Source organism: Scyliorhinus torazame, chromosome 13, assembly GCF_047496885.1.
Source record: "Scyliorhinus torazame isolate Kashiwa2021f chromosome 13, sScyTor2.1, whole genome shotgun sequence".
NCBI classification, from domain to species: domain Eukaryota; kingdom Metazoa; phylum Chordata; class Chondrichthyes; order Carcharhiniformes; family Scyliorhinidae; genus Scyliorhinus; species Scyliorhinus torazame.
The window spans coordinates 158,417,386-158,434,601 of record NC_092719.1 but is presented as its reverse complement, the minus strand read 5'-3'; positions in this window follow the sequence as shown (position 1 = coordinate 158,434,601).

The following is a 17,216-nucleotide window of genomic DNA, read 5'->3' as shown; positions in this document are numbered from 1 at the left end:
CCTGAACTTCCCGCCCTCACCTTGAACTTGTGTCCCCTTGGAACCGACCCTTCAACTAAGGGACACAGCTGCTCCCTATCCACTCTGTCTATGCCCCTCATAATCTTGTACACCTCGATCAGGTCGTGGCTCAGTCTTCTCTGTTCCAGCGAAAACAACGCAAGCTTATTCAACCTCTCTTCATAACTTAAATGTTCCATCCCTGGCAACATCTTGGTAAAAAGCCTCTGCATCCTTTCCAGTGCAATCACATCCTTCCTATAATGTGGTGACCAGAACTGCACACAATACTCCAGCTGTGGCCTCACCAATGTTCTATATAACTCCACATTACTTCCTTGCTTTTGTAATCTATGCCGAGATTGATAAAGGCAAGTGTAGCACCCTATTAACCTGCCCATCTGCCTTCAGAGATTTATTTTCAAACACGCCAAGGTCTATTTGTTCCTCAGGACTTGCCAGTGTGGTGCCATTCATTGAATATTTCCTTGTCAAATTGCTCCTTCTAAAGTGTGACACCTCTCACTTTTCAGGATTAAGTTCCATCTACCACTTTTCTGCCCATTTGACCATCCCGCCTATATGTTCCTGTTATCCAAGACTCTCAGCCTCACTGTTAACCACCCGGCCTATCTTTGTGTCATCCGCAAACTTACTGATCCTACCCCCCACATAGTCATCCAAGTCATTTATATAAATAAATATTATATAAATAAACGAATAATAGGGGACCCAGCACATATCCCTGTGGTACGCCACAGGACACTGGTTTCCAGTCAGTAAAGCAGCCGTCTGTCATCACCCCTTGTTTCCTACAGCTCAGCCAGCTTTGAATCCACTTTATCGAGTTCCCCTGTATCCCATGTGCATTTGCCTTCTTTATGCCTCCCGTGTGAGACCTTGTCAAATGCTTTGCTGAAATCCACGTAAATGACGTCAACTGCATGACCCTCACATAGTCACGTGCTCAAATAATTCAATCAAATTTGATAGGCATGACCTCCCTCTGACAAAGCCATGCTGACTATTCCTGATCAAACCTTGCCTCTCCAAGTGGAGATAGATTCTCTCCTTCAGAATTTTCTCCATTAGTTTCCCTACGACTAACATGAGACTCACTGGCCTGTAGTTCCCTGATCACTTCTGACTGTCTATAATTCAACAATAACTACTTCTGAAGGCTAGTCTCACTCAGAAGATGGCTGCTGTGGAAGATCAAAAATAATTCATGTTTCGACACTGAGGTGAAACAACATTTTTGTTGCACAAGGAAAGTAATCAGTGTGTCAGCCATGGCTCAGTTGATAACACCTTGGAGTCAGAAGGTTCTTGGTTCAAGTCCATTCCAGGACTTGGGCACAAAGATCAGGCTGACAGTCCAGCGCTGCACTGTTAGAGGTGCTGACATTTGGTTGAAATGTTAAACTGGGGCGAGTCTGCCCTCTCAAGTGGGCATAAAAGTTCCCATGGCATGATTTCAAAGAACTGGTACCCTGGCCAATCCTTCTCTCCCAATCAACATCACAAAAACAAATGATCTGGTCATTATCAACATTGCTATTTGTTGTGCTGTGTTTCCTCCATTATGACAGTTACTACACTTCAAAAGTATTCTATTGCCTGTAAAGTGCTTTTGCTTGTCCAATGGTTGTGCAAGCGATTAAATAATTGCTAATCTTTCTTTTTAACTCCACTGCACATCTGCCCATAACACACCCATGATTCCTTGCACTCTTTGAGTTCATTGCCATGAAAGGTCTCATGGAATTCAGCTCCAGCTGTACAATCTCTTCTATTTTCCTCTTTGTAACTGTCTCGGCACTAAAGTCTGGATCCAACCATGTATTCTCTCCATTGTGCTGAATCCAATGGGGGGCGGGGGGCGGGGAGTGTGTGTGTGTGGGGGGGGGGGGGGGGGGGGGGGTGCTATCATAGACCGATCCAGAGAGAAACAAAATGTACATAGAGTTAGTTAAATGAAGGACAAAACAAACCTCTCTGTAAAATGTTGACTTCTTTATTTCTATGTGAACCACAAGCTGTTTCTTATATTGACCGAATGACCACACAACCAGTAAATTAGTTCAAAAGACAGTTTATTAACAAACACACTTGTTTTATATGCGATGATTCACGCGGCTACGCACTAAACTAAACCTAATAACTAAGATGACCTTTACTTTACTTCGGGGTGACAGGCTCTGTGCGGGAGATAAGGCCTTTATCTGTGTCCACATGGGTCGGTTGGAAGTCTTCAGGTTCGTCTCAGCTGGGCTTGTCCTTGAGGTAGCGATCGCGGGTCCTTGAACTTGGCTGGTTGATCTGCTGCAATTGGTCGCACACAGGCCGGTCCAAAAGAGGCCGATCCCTAGCACGCAGGGCTTCTTATCCTTTTTCTCGTTCACGCTCTTTTGGGTGGTCCTAACTCCAGATCCAATGGATCGATAGGGTTTCGATCACCTTCATTGATCCTGGCTAATTTAGCGGCAGATACCTCGGTGGCTGGGCGGGTCCTAGCTATCATTGTCCCAGGCACGTATGCCTTTCTAAATAAGGGGAAGTGGCGCCGGTTAGTCTGCTATTGTTGCTGTTCCTTGATTCAAATTCTATTGTCTTGGGGAAATGGTGATTGGCTTTTAATGGGTACAAGTTTCGGTCAGGTCTGGCTTCTTTGCACAATACACAGAGGCTGTGTACTTATCTGTGCCCAAGTTGACCACAATTCCCATGGTCCTTTGCAGGTGCCATTTTAGATGGCTGCAAAAATAAAGTAAATTAGCGCGGGCAAGAAAAATGTAATTTATATACACTTCAACTGTTTATAAATATGAGAAAAGCCAATTAAAACGATTTCCAAAAAAAAAGTATTCTCTCCATCACTAAGCCCGCTTGTTTCTACTTTGATCATCAACCCCTTATGTTGTGGCCTCTACCGCCACAACAAACGATGTTCAATATAGAAGTGATATACACCCTGGATGCAGTTCATCATCTCCTGAGATGGATTGTTGCCTATATATCCTGCCTCCTTCCACTTTAATCATGAGCCACCTCCCGTACTTCAGTCCAACCACCACTAAAAATGTATTTCATGCCTTTGTCAACTCAATTATTTCCAATGCTGTCCTGCCTGTTGCAAAATGTGAAATGCTTGGGGATTATGTTACCCATTATGTCAGATCTTTAATTAGATGACTTTGAAGAAGCTTTATGTCACATTTTGGAAGGTGAAAGGTGTGAAATGTACGCGGATTAACCAGCTGCATTTCAATGAGGATTTAGGAGATGAGTGTCAAATGATGCCATTTGGTTCCCGAACACTAAGTATTAGTATACCAGGTGTTGGTTATCTACCTCCTACACAAACTGCTGGTTAACACCTTGCAGTCTCGGCTGGCGAGGTGTTAAACCTGATGAGGCAGCTAGGTGTTGGTTGATAGCTATTATTAGGGACTCAAGAAGCTCTGCAGTCTCTATTTCTTTTTAACTTAAAATACAGTATGTCACACTTTTTATACTGTTTTTTAAAAAAACGTTTCATACTGATGAGCTGCCCCAATACCTTGGACAGTTTGGCTGTAGAATCTGCATTTGCATGTTACAGGAATCACCCAACTGCCACAGAAAATAATTTGGGCCCTGGCTACACTTTGATTTGAGTGTGTTTGACACAGAAGGGATGGAGGGTTGGTATATATGGAAGATTTCCTCTGCACATTATTCATAAGCAAACTGTTCTGTGTCTCATATTTACACTTTCACTACAAATAGTAAGCAGAGAAAACCTGCTAGCAGCTGTCAACGATTACAGATTAGGTATTGGGGCACAGTTTCTGTCTTGGCCACAGACTTCAAATGGGACACAAATTATGGTTAAAATTGTACTGCTTTTCCAGACATAAATTGTGGTTCAAGTTTTTTTCTGAATCACAAACATAAAACCTTCCATGAACTAGCACACTCGACTAGCATGATAGGAGGTAATTGTTCACTTGTGTTTCTTGTATTAGAAAAATATCTCCATTGATGCATTTAAGAGAGGCAACTCATCAATTTTAATAATACAGCTGTAAACTGTATTCATCATTGTTTTAGGCATTGTTTTAATAAGTAAGTAACCTAACAATGATTTGAAAACAAACTAGACCAAATGATTTACCAGCAGCATTGATGTGCACTTGTCAGTTTCTTTGTGATCTAAATTTATTTTAATATTTAAGAACATTTAAAAACATTCTTACTCGTACATGTGTGTCAAAAAAAAGCTCAATTTGAAAAGCCTTTGTTTTAGCTGGTCCCTTTAAGGAGCATACATCGGCTGAGTCTTGTGGCCTCAATGCCCAATGGGAATCGAGCATGGGGATTATGGTGCAGAGCATGGGCATTTATAGCCAGAGAAGATTCTAGAGCTAGTAGTGATTGATGTGTTGGGTGTTCTGGATCACATACAGGTCAGCAACACTTGAAGTAGTGCAACACTATTCTATTAAAAGATTAACTATTTAAACATACTTGAACTGTGGGTAAATACGATACTAGCTTTAACTAAAGACCTTTGCCTTGTCCTAACCAGTTGATGCACTCAGCACATGGTGAATGTCTGTGTTGCAGGCTGTGAGCTCTGTGCTCCTAGCTAGCTGCTACTCGAATGAGCGGGAACTCTGATGCCCCCTGTCTTTATAGTGCAAATGCTCTAACTGGTGATTGGCTGCGGTGTTGTGTGTGTTGATTGGTCCCACTGTGTATCCATCAGTGTCTGTCTGCACCATGATATACTGGTGTATATTATGACATCCCCCCTTTTATATAAAAAAATGTGCCTGCGTGACAATAAATAGTCTGTGTGGTACATGTTCCTGACTACGTGTGCGCGAAATATTTACAGGACTATGTACATAAAACTAAGCTATTTACATGGGAAGGTGCCTGGTGCAGAAAAACAGTGAGTCACACAAATAACGAGATGAACACTATATACAAACCACTTGAACAATTAAACGGAAGAACAGAACAGACCAGAGAGTCCATCAGTGCACAAAGTTCACAAATTAAGTCTCTGAGGTGGGCGACGAATTCTGGTTGACCGCCTCAAGGGTGGGTCAGGAGCCACCGGCTGAGGAGCGGGCTGAACTGCGTCAGAGTGAGGAGGATGCAGAGTAACCGGAATGTCCGCATAGTCCAGGTCAGGGACAACAGGAGGGCGTGGCACTGGCGGAGGATCACATAGCGAGCATGGAACGAGGCAAAGGGCACGTCGATTACGGCGCAGAATGGAACCATCCGGTAGACAAACCAGGAACGAGCGGGGAGCCACCTGCCAAAGAACTACAGCAGTTGCAGACCAGCCACCATCCGGAAGATGGATGCGGACGTTGTCATCTGGAGAGAGAGAGTGAACTCTTTGAACGAGGTTTAGCAGCTTGCACGCCTGTGCGCCAAGCAGAGAGTCCTTCGAGGAGCCCACGATCTCGAAAGGAAGGATGGCTTTTCATGACTTGTGCATCACTTCGAGTTGGCATGAGCCGGTAGCAGGAATGATGTTGCCATTGTAGTCCAATAGTTGGCAGGCCGATGGAAGAATGGTTGGTTTGACACGAAGGCTTTGGAAAGCAGACCATGCCATGAGATTGTCAGAGGCACCAGTGTCCATGCAGAATGTTATTTGGGACCGGTTGACCGTCAGGGTGGCACACCACTCATCGTCTGGATCGATGCTGTATACCGACAGCGGCTGGTGTCTTTGCTTCGTGGACAGCCTGTTTTTCGTTACGATGCCGACTCGAAAAGGCATCTTCAGGTCCTCGGTGTCACTGCTGTGTGGGAGGTCGGAATCGGACTCGGTGACCGTGGGTTAAATTGCCCGAGCAGTCCTGCAAGGCTGGCTGAAGCGATATGAATTGGAAGGCTGAGCTGCTCGACAGCAGGCAGCATAGTGGCCAAGTCTTCCACATCGTAGGCATTGTCGAGATTTTGCGGGGCATTGCGCTTTAAATGGGCGGAGCCACAGTTGTCGTACGTCGTGACGTCAGCATGTTCGCTGCGCCACCGCGCATGCGTGGTGCAGTCATGCATGGTGCGCGCCTGCGCATTACGTTCCTCCACGGCGCCGTCCCCGCGTTTGGTGCGTACAAGTGCGGGAGTCCACGAAAAGCGCGTTAAATGGTCGCCCTCATCCAGGCTGAGGCCCTGGAGGTGCTCAATCACTTGGACCCGTTCCGCCTCGTGGGAACCTTGCCGCGCCGTTTAAGCCGCTTGTATATGGGAGTGCCGACTGGTGGCATTTTCATGTAGGACACAGGTCTCGATGGCGGTAGCTAGGGTGAGTTGCTTTACTTTGAGGAGCTGCTGACGTAGGGAGTCCTACTGAACACCGAAAACGATCTGGTCGCGTATCATGGAGTCGGAGGAGGGCCCGTAGCTGCAAGATTGTGCAAGGATGAGGAGGTGCGTTAGAAAGGATTGGAAAAGTTTGTCCTTACCCTACAAACGCTGCTGGAACACATAGCAATCAAAACTTTCATTCACCTCTACGCTGCAGTGAGCGTCAAATTTGAGGAGAACCGTCTTGAACTTCATCTTGTCTTAGTCATCTGCAAAGGTGAGAGAGTTGAAAATGTGGCTGGCATGGTCCCCGGCCGTGGAGAGGAGAAGAGCAATCTTTCTATTGTCCGAGGCGCCCTCCCTGTCCGTAAGAGCTGGAAGCGCTGTTTGAAAATCTTCTAGTTGGCCCCGAGGTTGCCGGCGATGCCGTGAGGCGGCGGTGGGCTGATGTTGTCCATGTTGCAGGATGACGGAATGCTGGCGGAAGGCAGATCACTTGCAGGTAGGTCTAAGACGTGCTAGTATGCAACCACACCTGGTATCATGATGTGTTGGGTGTTCTGGATCACATACTGGTCAGCAACACTTGAAGTAATGCAACACTATTTTATTAAAAGGTTAACTATTTAAACATACTTGAACTGTGGGTAAATACGATACTAGCTTTAACTAAAGACCTTTGCCTTGTCCTAACCAGTTGATGCACTCAGCACATGGTGAATGTCTGTGTTGCAGGCTGTGAACTCTGTGCTCCTAGTTAGCTGCTACTCGAATGAGCCGGAACCTCTGATGCCCCCTGTCGTTATAGTGCGTATGCTCTAACTGGTGATTGGCTGCGGTGTTGTGTGTGTTGATTGGTCCCACTGTGTGTCCATCAGTGTGTGTCTGCACCATGATATACTGGTGTATATTATGACAGTGATAACATCTGGAAAGCCTCGGTGTAAATATTATTTGTAAATAAACTGTTATATTGTGTGACACATACTGAATGGTGATCACCAATCTTTCCTTTACTACATTGGCGATGAGATAAATTGAAGCGACTTTGTTAGCAGCGAGGAATTTGATGAGAGCTTTGTTAAAAAAAACTGTAAAGTGAATCAGATCATTCGAGGCCTGAGGAAGATATAACAAGCATGCCTCTCTTCGAGAAGCTGGAAGTCTTTGACCCAACTACTGAGAATTGGGTGCAGTATAGCGAAAGGCTGGAGTATTTTTTCAGGGCTAACAGGTATACAGGGTGAGGACAGAAAAATGTCACATTACTTATCATGTGCAGGAGCCAGTCATTATAATCTGATTCATAGTTTAACGTCTCTGGGGGCTCCTGATTTGAAGTTGTTTGCAGATCTGGTGGGACTAGTGAAGGGGCATTATCACTGTACAGAGGGTGGCATGATGGTGCAGTGGTTAGCACTACTGCCTCATGGCACCAAGGACCCCGGTTCAATCCCGACCCAAGGTCACTGTCTATGTGGAGTTTGCACATTCTCCTCGTGTCTTCGTGAGTCTCACCACCACAATGCAAAGGTGTGCAGGGTAGGTGGATTCGCCATGCTAAATTGCCACTTAATTTGAAAAAAAATGATCACCCCAACGTCTCGGTGACACTGCAAAAGTACAAGTTTAACTCGAAGGGGAGGGCCCCAGGGGAGACCATCATAGCATTCGTAGCCAGCCTAAAGCAGATTGCAGAGTACTATGGGAGGAATTCGCTGAGCCTCCGCACCGAAACCGCGATCGGCGCGGAGGCGGAGAATGTTGACGCCGAAAACGCGGCACGGGTAGGAGATTGACAGAGGGCCATTGACAGAGCCCCCCCCCCCGCGATTCATCAACAATAACTTGCCGAGTTCTAACCACGTTTTGCCTGCCGGGAACGGTCCGCGGCGGCTGCGGACTCAGTCCGTGGCTGCCCTGGTGGGGGACTGGGGGCGGGGGGCCTCAGGGACGGCCAGGCTAGCGGTTGGGGGCCCTCAATCTAAGGGGGGCCTAGATTTTTGGGGCTGCTCCGCGGTGTGAGTCTGCCATGCCGCGTGGGGCGGCTGCCGAAGGCCATCGCCGTGCGCATGCGCGGACTCCCGACCGGAAGTGCAGGGCCCCGCATCAGCAGGCAGAGCTGCGTGGAGTACTCCGGGGCCCTGCTAGCCTCTTTCAAGTAGGAGAATCACTCTGGACTTTCTTCAGGAAAGTCCAGAGTGAAACGTCTGTGTTTTGACGCTGGAGTGGGGACATAACACCATTATTGGAGAATCCTGCCCTATGACTTTGGATCAGATTTAAATCATCCGCAGAAGCAAGGATGCGGGATCAGGCTGAGGCCGTGAATTGAATACAAAACAGGAATAATTAAGCAGCCTTGAGGCCACACAAAGTGCTTTCGGTGTGGAGGAAACCACTCCTCAGAAGTGCATAAATTCAAACGAGCTGAAGGATATGGGTGTGGGAAAAGAGCCCATCAAGACATAAACACAGAAGCAAGCAGAGCCAGTCCAGCACAAACAGAGCAAGTAATCAAGCATTGGTAAATAACATGAAGGATTGTCCAGCTGGAGAACGTAATGTCATGTCTTTAAATAATGTGGAAGAGGGCTAGGTAGTCCCCATCACAGTCATGCTGATAGAAAATGGCCGACCACTAAAAATGGAGGCGGACACGGGGCATCAGCTACTGTTATAAACAAATGTACCTACCGGTGTCTGAAAGGAGATCAACCCCTAAACTTTCTGAACAGTACAGCAAAATTAGCCCGCTATAAAGGAGCGGTCATAAAGTTAATAGGAACAACTAGAACCCCTGTGAGTTACAGACAGCAGTCAGCACAGCTTCCACTTATGGTGGTGTCAGGCCAGAGATTGAGATTGATGGATGTGGTTGGCTCTGGGAGACAAAATTAAATGGCTGGACATCTAGAAGATTAAAGGAGGGGCCTGAATGAGGTCTTAATGAAGTTTCAAGAAGTATTCCAAGAATAACTGGGAAAGATTAAAGGAGCATCCAGGAGGTCTTCTTGAAACAATATGTAGATAGTCCAACGAGGAAAGGGGCCGTACTGGATTTGGTATTGGGGAATGAGCCCAGCCAGGTGGTCAAAGTTTCAGTAGATGAGCATTTCAGGAACAGCTACTATAATTCAGCAAGTTTTAAGGTACTGTTGGATAAAGATAAGAGTAGTCCTCGGGTGAAGGTGCTAAATTGGAGGAAGGCTAATTATAACAATATTCGGCATGAACTGAAAAATCTAGATTGGGGGCAGATGTTTGAGAGTAAATCAACATCTGGCATGCGGGAGGCTTTCAAATGTCAGTTGATAGGAATTTAGGACCAGCGTGTTCCTGTGAGCAAGAAAGATAAGTATGGCAAGTTTCGGGAACCTTGGATAGCGAGGGATATTGTGAGCCTTGGCTAAAAGAAAAAGGAAGCATATGTAAGGGCTAGAAGGCTGGGAACCGACAAACCCAGTGAGGAATATAAGGGAAGTAAGAAGGAACTTAAGCAAGGAGTCAGGAGGGATAATAGGGGTCACAAAAAGTTATTGCAAAACAGGATTAATGAAAATCCCAAGGCTTTTTACACGTATATGAAGAGCAGGAGGGTAGCCAGGGAAAGGGTTGGCCCACGCAAGGACAGGGGAAGGAATCTATGTGTGAAACTAGAGAAATTGACAAGGTACTGAATGAGTACTTCCCATCAGTCTTCACCAAAGAGAAGGACTTGGTGGATGATGAGTCTGGGGAAGGGTGTGTAGATAGCTTGGGTCACATTGAGATCCAAAAAGACAAGGTGTTGGGCGTCTTGAAAAACATTAAGCTAGATAAGCCCCCAGGGCCTGATGGGAGCTACCCCAGAATACTGAGGGAGGCAAGGGAGGAAATTGTTGGGGGCCTTGCCAGAAATCTTTGCATCCTCACGGGCTACAGGTGAGGTGCCAGAGGATTGCAGAATAGATAATGCTGTTCCTTTGTTTAAAAAGGGTAGCAAGGATAATCCAGCAAATTACAGCACGCTGAGCCTTACATAGGTGGTAGGGCAATTATTGGAGAGGATTCTGCGAGCAGGATTGTTGTTAACTTTTGGTTGGTTTAATTGGCTCTGTTTTATAACCTTTGCTCTAGAGTCGCCAGGTATCTTTATGATACCGCCACAAGGTTCAAGTTCAAGTATTGATCAATAACTCAACACACCAATTAGTAAGATTCAAATCAAAACGCATTTATTATATACATTAAGTCATTACTTATGCATATAACTCTACTTTCTAGACTATTTCTATCACTAAAAGGCCTATACTTAGCTTCGGAATTGGCCCACCAGGTCAGGGGAACAAATGGCCTTTCGTTCAGGTCCTGAGTCTGCAGGATTCAAAAGCTGGTATGGATTGTAGCTAGGAGCGCCTATCTCGTAGCGAGCGTTGACTGGAGACTTGCTTGGTTGGTGCGGCAGCTTGGGCAGTTCACTCTCAAGGGTTGATTTGCTGCTGAGTGACCCTGCCAAGAAGGCCGATTTGAACTTGGGGGCTCTACTTTATAGTCCCCAGGGGCTTCCCGCCCTTCGGGGCGGACTCCGTACCTGGTTCCAAATGATTGGACTGCGTTCCGATCGCTTGTATCAATTTCTCCAATACTGGAGTTGTTCCCTGATCGCTGTGCGGTCCCTAAATGTCCATTGGCCTTCCATTGTCTTGGCTCCTGCTGGCGCTGAGGAGTATGGCTTGGCCTTATTCACCTGAAGTGTATCAATTGTGCCTGAGAATCGCTCATTACTATGCAGATGGCTGTTAGTTTCAGTGCTGTCTGGTTTTTGCAAGTTCCAATACACAGGATTTCTGCACTTGCTCGTGTTTGCCTGCGTTGGCTGAATTTCCCTTTAGTCTTTGCGGTTCTCCATTTTAAGTCGGGAAGTGGCCAACCCAGGTGGCTACAGGATACACACCCATTTGGAAGCATATGGACAAATTAGCGAGAGGCAGCATGGTTTTGTGAAGGGATGGTCATTTTCATTAACTTGATCAAGTTTTGTGAGGAAGTAATGAAGATGATTGAAGAAGGTAAGGCAGTGGATGTTGTCTACATGGACTTCAGTAAGGCCTTTGACAAGGTCCCTCATGGCAGACTGTTACAGAAGGTGAAGTCACACGGGATAAGAAGTGAGCTGGCATGATGGATACAGAACTGGCTCGGTCATAGAAGTCAAAGGGGAGTAGTGGAAGGGTGTTTTTCTGAATGGAGGACAGTGACTAGTGGTGTTCCGCAGGGATCAGTGCTGGGACCTTTGCTGTTTTAATATATATAAATGATTTGGAGGAAAATGTAACTGGTCTGATTAGTAAGTTTGCAAAGGTTGGTGGAATTGCGGATAACGATGAGGACTGTAAGAATATACAGCATGATATAGATCGATTGGAAACTTGGGCTGAGAGGTAGTAGATAGAGTTTAAGCTGGACAAATGTGAGGTCATGCATTTTGGAAGGTCTAATACAGGTAGGAAATATACAATAAATGGCAGAACCCTTGAGAGTATGGACAGGCAGAGGGATCTGGGTGTACAGGTCCACAGGTCACTGAAAGTGGCAATGCAGGTGGAGAAGGTAGTCAAGAAGGCACACAGCAGGCTTGCCTTCATTGGCTGGGATATTGAGTATCAAAATTGGCAAGTCATGCCGCATCTGTATTGAACTTTAGTTAGGCTCCACTTGGAATAAAGTATTAAATTCTGGTTGTCACATTACCAGAAGGGTGTGGAGGCTTTGTGTGGGTGCAGAAGAGAGGTTTACCAGGATGTTGCCTGGTATGGAGGGCATGTTGCTCTTAATTTTAGCCTTAGTTTAATTGCTCTGTTCTATCACCTCTGCTCATGAGTCACCAGGAATCTTTCTGATACCGCCACGTGGTTCAAGTCCGAGTAATGATCAATAATCCAACACACCGCTTAGTAAGAGTTAAATCAACGCACATTTATTATATACAGTAATCAATACTTATACATAAATTCTACTTCTAAGCTACTTCCTACAACTAACAGGCCAATACTTAACTTTGGAAATGGCCCACCAGGTCTGGGAAACAAATGGCCTTTCGTATGGGTTCTGAGCCTGCGGGATTCAAAGCTGGTACAGATCGATAGCCAGGAGCGTCTATCTCGTAGCGAGCGTTGAAGTATGACTTACGATTTGAGCGGTTGTTGCAGAAGGTCAGCAGCAGGCAGCAGGGGTTGCAGAAGGGTGAAGAAGGGTGCGGAAGGGTGCGGAAGGGTCGATTTGAACTTGGCCTCTATTCTTATAGTCCCCAGGGGCTTCCCGCCTTTTGGGGCGGACCCTGTACCTGGTTCCAAGTGATTGGGAAAAAGTATTTGGAATCCTTCACCCAAACTATAGAACCAAAAGTGAAACTAAAATGGAATCTTGTGGGTCTGAGAAACATTCCAGAGGGATACTATCCAATCACCACCTGTTAGCAGGCAGAGCACAGCCTTTTGGGCCCATTAATTGACCACCAGCCACATCAGTCAAACCAAGTCAGCACAGCTAATCTCCAATCACCAGCCTAAAACAGCACAGCCTTCTCGAATCTATTTGTTTGAATTAAAGGCTGCTTACCGGCTGCTTTGCCTTAAAGTCAAAGATCCATTAAACATCCATGGATCAAAAATGTAACAGCAGAAATAAAATAAATGGTAAACAAGGGAATGGACAGGGTATAAACAAGAATGAACAGGAAGGAACCTTACAACCCCAGTGACTGCAGCTGGAGCAGATTTTGCATTCCTTTCTGAAGTTGGGAGATTTCCCGCTCTTCCTTTCTCGCCTTGAAGATGATAAAAACGTTGGTGTACGCCTTGATCACTTTCCATCAATGTATTGGGATGCGAAGAGGGGTTTCACAGCTCTCACAACTTTTATACTCTCTTTTAAGCTCCTCAGTGTTTTCTGGGGTCAACAATTTCATGTCCACCTTCCATATACCCCTACCATCCCTCTGGTCTTCCTGTAAGTGACAGTCAGCAAGTAGGAGGCAATGAAAAGAACACCAGCTTGACATCAATGGATCAGACCATGAATGCCCAGGACACAAATAGGAAGTCTATCCTGGAACGGATGGACCTATCTGGCCGTGACCAGATGTATCTACATTATGCTCCATCTGCAGGGTTTCTGAAGATGCTGTGCTGCTTGACATCTTTTACAGTTTCTATCAGGAGTCTGGACATAGAACATAGAACATAGAACATGATACTTATCATAGAATTTACAGTGCAGGAGGAGGCCATTTGGCCCATCGCGTCTGCACCGACTCTTGGAAAGAGCACCCTACCCAGGCCCACACCTTCACCCCATCCCCACAACCCAGTAACCCCACCCAACACTAAGGGCAATTTTGGACACTAAGGGCAATTTAGCATGGCCAATCCACCTAACCTGCACATCTTTGGACTGTGGGAGGAAACCGGAGCACCCGGAGGAAACCCACGCAGACATGGAGAGAACGTGCAGACTCCGCACAGACAGTGACCCAAACCGGGAATTGAACCTGGGACCCTGGAGCTGTGAAGCGATTGTGCTAACCACTGTGCTACCGTGCTACCCCTGAACTGATGTCCAGTTTGCAGTTTGTCGTGCCAAATCATCCAGCCGCATCAATGATGCAGTTGAAGTCACCGGCCAGAACGACCAGCCTGGAAGTAGCCAGCAGCCGGGGGAGTGGCTGAAGGCCAACCAGCCACTTGCTGTTTTAAGCCAGGACATACATGTTAATTATCCAAAGCGGAGCATTATTTTACAACATGTCTAGCATGATGAGACACCCACCCACCCACCACCTCCTTAACTTCATAGATGGTGGGTTGGCGGAGATCGTATCCTTGCTTCCTCCTAACCAGTTTGATGACCATGGAACAACCATCGCGATCATTGCTTGAAGGAGTTGAGGTGTGGTATTGCACATTCCTGCAGAAGCAGGTCAGCTTTCACCTTGGCAAGGTAATTCAAGGTTGTAACACATCGAGTAGGAGATTTAATGCTACGCACATTAATGGACACAATCTTTATTGGTTAGCATATCTGTTGGCTTTGACAGCTCCAGTCCTTTGGTCTGTTCCTGTATACATAGTCATAGTGGCAAACTCTAAATCAATATGATGAAGCTTTGGAAACAGGTCAGCTCCCTGCCTAATCTCTTGCTCCATTGGTGAATAATGTAACACAAAATTGGATTAAAAGTCATTAATCTGAACAAAACAAAAATCAAGAGTACTTTATAGAATCCTTATAGTGCAGAAGGAGGCCATTTGGTGAAAAAGTACCCTACCTGGGCCCAATCCCCCACCCTATCCCTGTAACCCACCTAGGGGCAATTTAGCATGATAAATCCACCTAACCTGCACATCTTCTGACTGTGGGAAGAAACCCACGCCGACATGGGGAGAACATACAAACTCCACACAGTCACCCAAGACCGGAATTGAACCCGGATCTCTGGCATTGTACCACCATGCAGTCAAAATTCCAGATTTTCATATTCCAGATTTTAATTTCAACAGTAGAAATCATGCCTGATTATGAAAATATTCAACTATATAGATATTAGCAGAAGTGCTGCTGTAAGGAGGAGTGTATTGTGAGCGTGATTGCAGGTTCATGTTGAGAATGTTTGTTTCATTTTCCCCCTGCAGGCCTCTCACCTCCATATTTACTTCTGTAGCAAAACAGCAGATCTGACAAGTTTCGTTGTATGTGTGATTGTGGACTCGAGCATGAAGCAGACATTAAATCTTGAACTACAAACATATGAAGAACCATCTAAACAGCAAGATAACTGGACTACGACTATTACATAGTGCAGGTTTTAACCTTTAGACAATAAAAGTGGTTTGTTCTTTCACAACGCAATATAAAATGTGTACTTTTAAGAAAAGGTTCATAAATGAAAAGTCTGTTTAACATGAATTGCTACAGTTTTAAGACTTATAGAAATTATTATTAAGCAACTTAGATGATATTGTCATGGAAGCAATTTGGCTTTTCCTACTAATTGAAGTGCATTAACAATCATCAGTCACATTATGATCACACTTCCAGTCGCCTAAAGGAAATACTGTTCAATTATTAAGCAATATTTCTCCTGAAATAAAAAGAGCAAATTAAGAATTAACAGAAATGCAGCCTGACCCGATTTTCAAATTCAAAACACAGTAAATCCCAACTTCAGTTTGTTTTGTGAATATGCAAAGCATATACAATATAACACTTCAGGTTACCACGGGGATGATTCTCTGAGCCCCACGCCGGGCCAGAGAATCGCCGCAACCGTACCCCGACTCCCCGACGCTGGAGCACGATTCTCCGAGGTGCAGAGAATCAACGGCATTTGCGCCGGCACGTTTGGCGCAGCGCTGGCCGCGTGCCGCTGGAAGCGGCAGGGCCGCCGATTCTCCGACCAGCATGGGCCGAGTGGCCGCGCAGATACAACAGAGTCCTGCCGGCGCCGTTCACCCCTGGTCGCTGCCGGCGGGAACTCTGCGCAAACGGTCGGGGGGGCGGCCTGTGGGGTGGGAGGAGGGTTCCTACACCGGGGGGGCCTCTAATGGGGTCTGGCACGCAATCGGCGGGCCGGCCTCTCCCCCCTGGGCCTACTTTCTGGCACGGCTGGCCCCTGAACACCGACACCATGTTGGTCGGGGCCGGCACTCTAAAGAAGTGCCCCATGCATGCGCAGGTTGGTGCCCCGCCAATTTGGCGCCGCGAAAGGAGGCTGGAGCGGTGTGAATCACTCCAGCGCTGTGCTGGCCCCTTGTGGGGGCCAGAATCGGTTGTACCCGGGCACGGTTCGCGCCATCGTGAAACGCGACGGTGTTCACGACGGCGTGAACACTTGGGCTCCATATTAGACAATCGCCCCCCAAATGTCTCTGTTTCTGTTGCCTTTTTGTTTAATTTTAAATAACTAAATCGATGCCCTCTCGTTCTTGATCCTTTCACACATGGGAACAAATTTCCAGACACCTGACAATTTTGAATACCTGTATCAAATCTCTTTACAATCTCTTTTCTCCAAGGAAAAGAGTCCTTACTCCAATATTTCTTCACAACCGAAGTTCCTGTTCCCTCAAATCATTCTCGAGAACCTTTTCTGCACGGTACCTCCAATGCCTTCGCATTCTTCCTAAAGTACGGTGCCCAGAGTTGGATGTAATACTCTAGCTGAGGCTGAACTAGTGTTTTATACATATTCAACATAACATCCTTGCTCTTGTACTCCATGCCCATATTAATAAAGGTTAAGATACTGTATGCTTTACTCATCCTGCTCTCAACTTGTCCGGCCACCTTCAATGACTGTTGCACAGATGCACCCAGGTCCCTCTGATCCTGCATGCCCTTTAGAGTTGCAACCTTTGATTTGTATAATCTCTCCATGTTCTTCCTGCCAAAATCAATCACTTCCCATTTCCCTGAATTGTACCTCATCAATATTTTATGCTTATGGGATGTTCGGCACCAAAAATCTTGATCCTTTAAAACATTTCATGACATTTAGTAAAGGGGAAAGTGTAAGGCAGAGAAGCCATAGTCAAAAATCAAAAAAGGCGACAGTACAAGGTACAGTGACTGAGGAGAGCTCAGTGAGCTCAGTGAATAGGCCCAGTAAAACTAAAAGGAATAAAATGGGAAGTAAAAACATAAATGGAAAGTGACGCGGCAGGTTGTTACATGAAGATATGGGTTCAACGACAAGGAAAATTAGAAGAAAAGTGAAGAGAAAATATGACTTAGGAGAGGTTACTGATCGAGGTGTTAAGATTCAAAACAGAGATATAAAAGCCAACATAAGTGTACTTTACCTGAATGCTCGTAGTATTCGGAATAAGGTAAATGAGTTGATGGCGCAAATCATC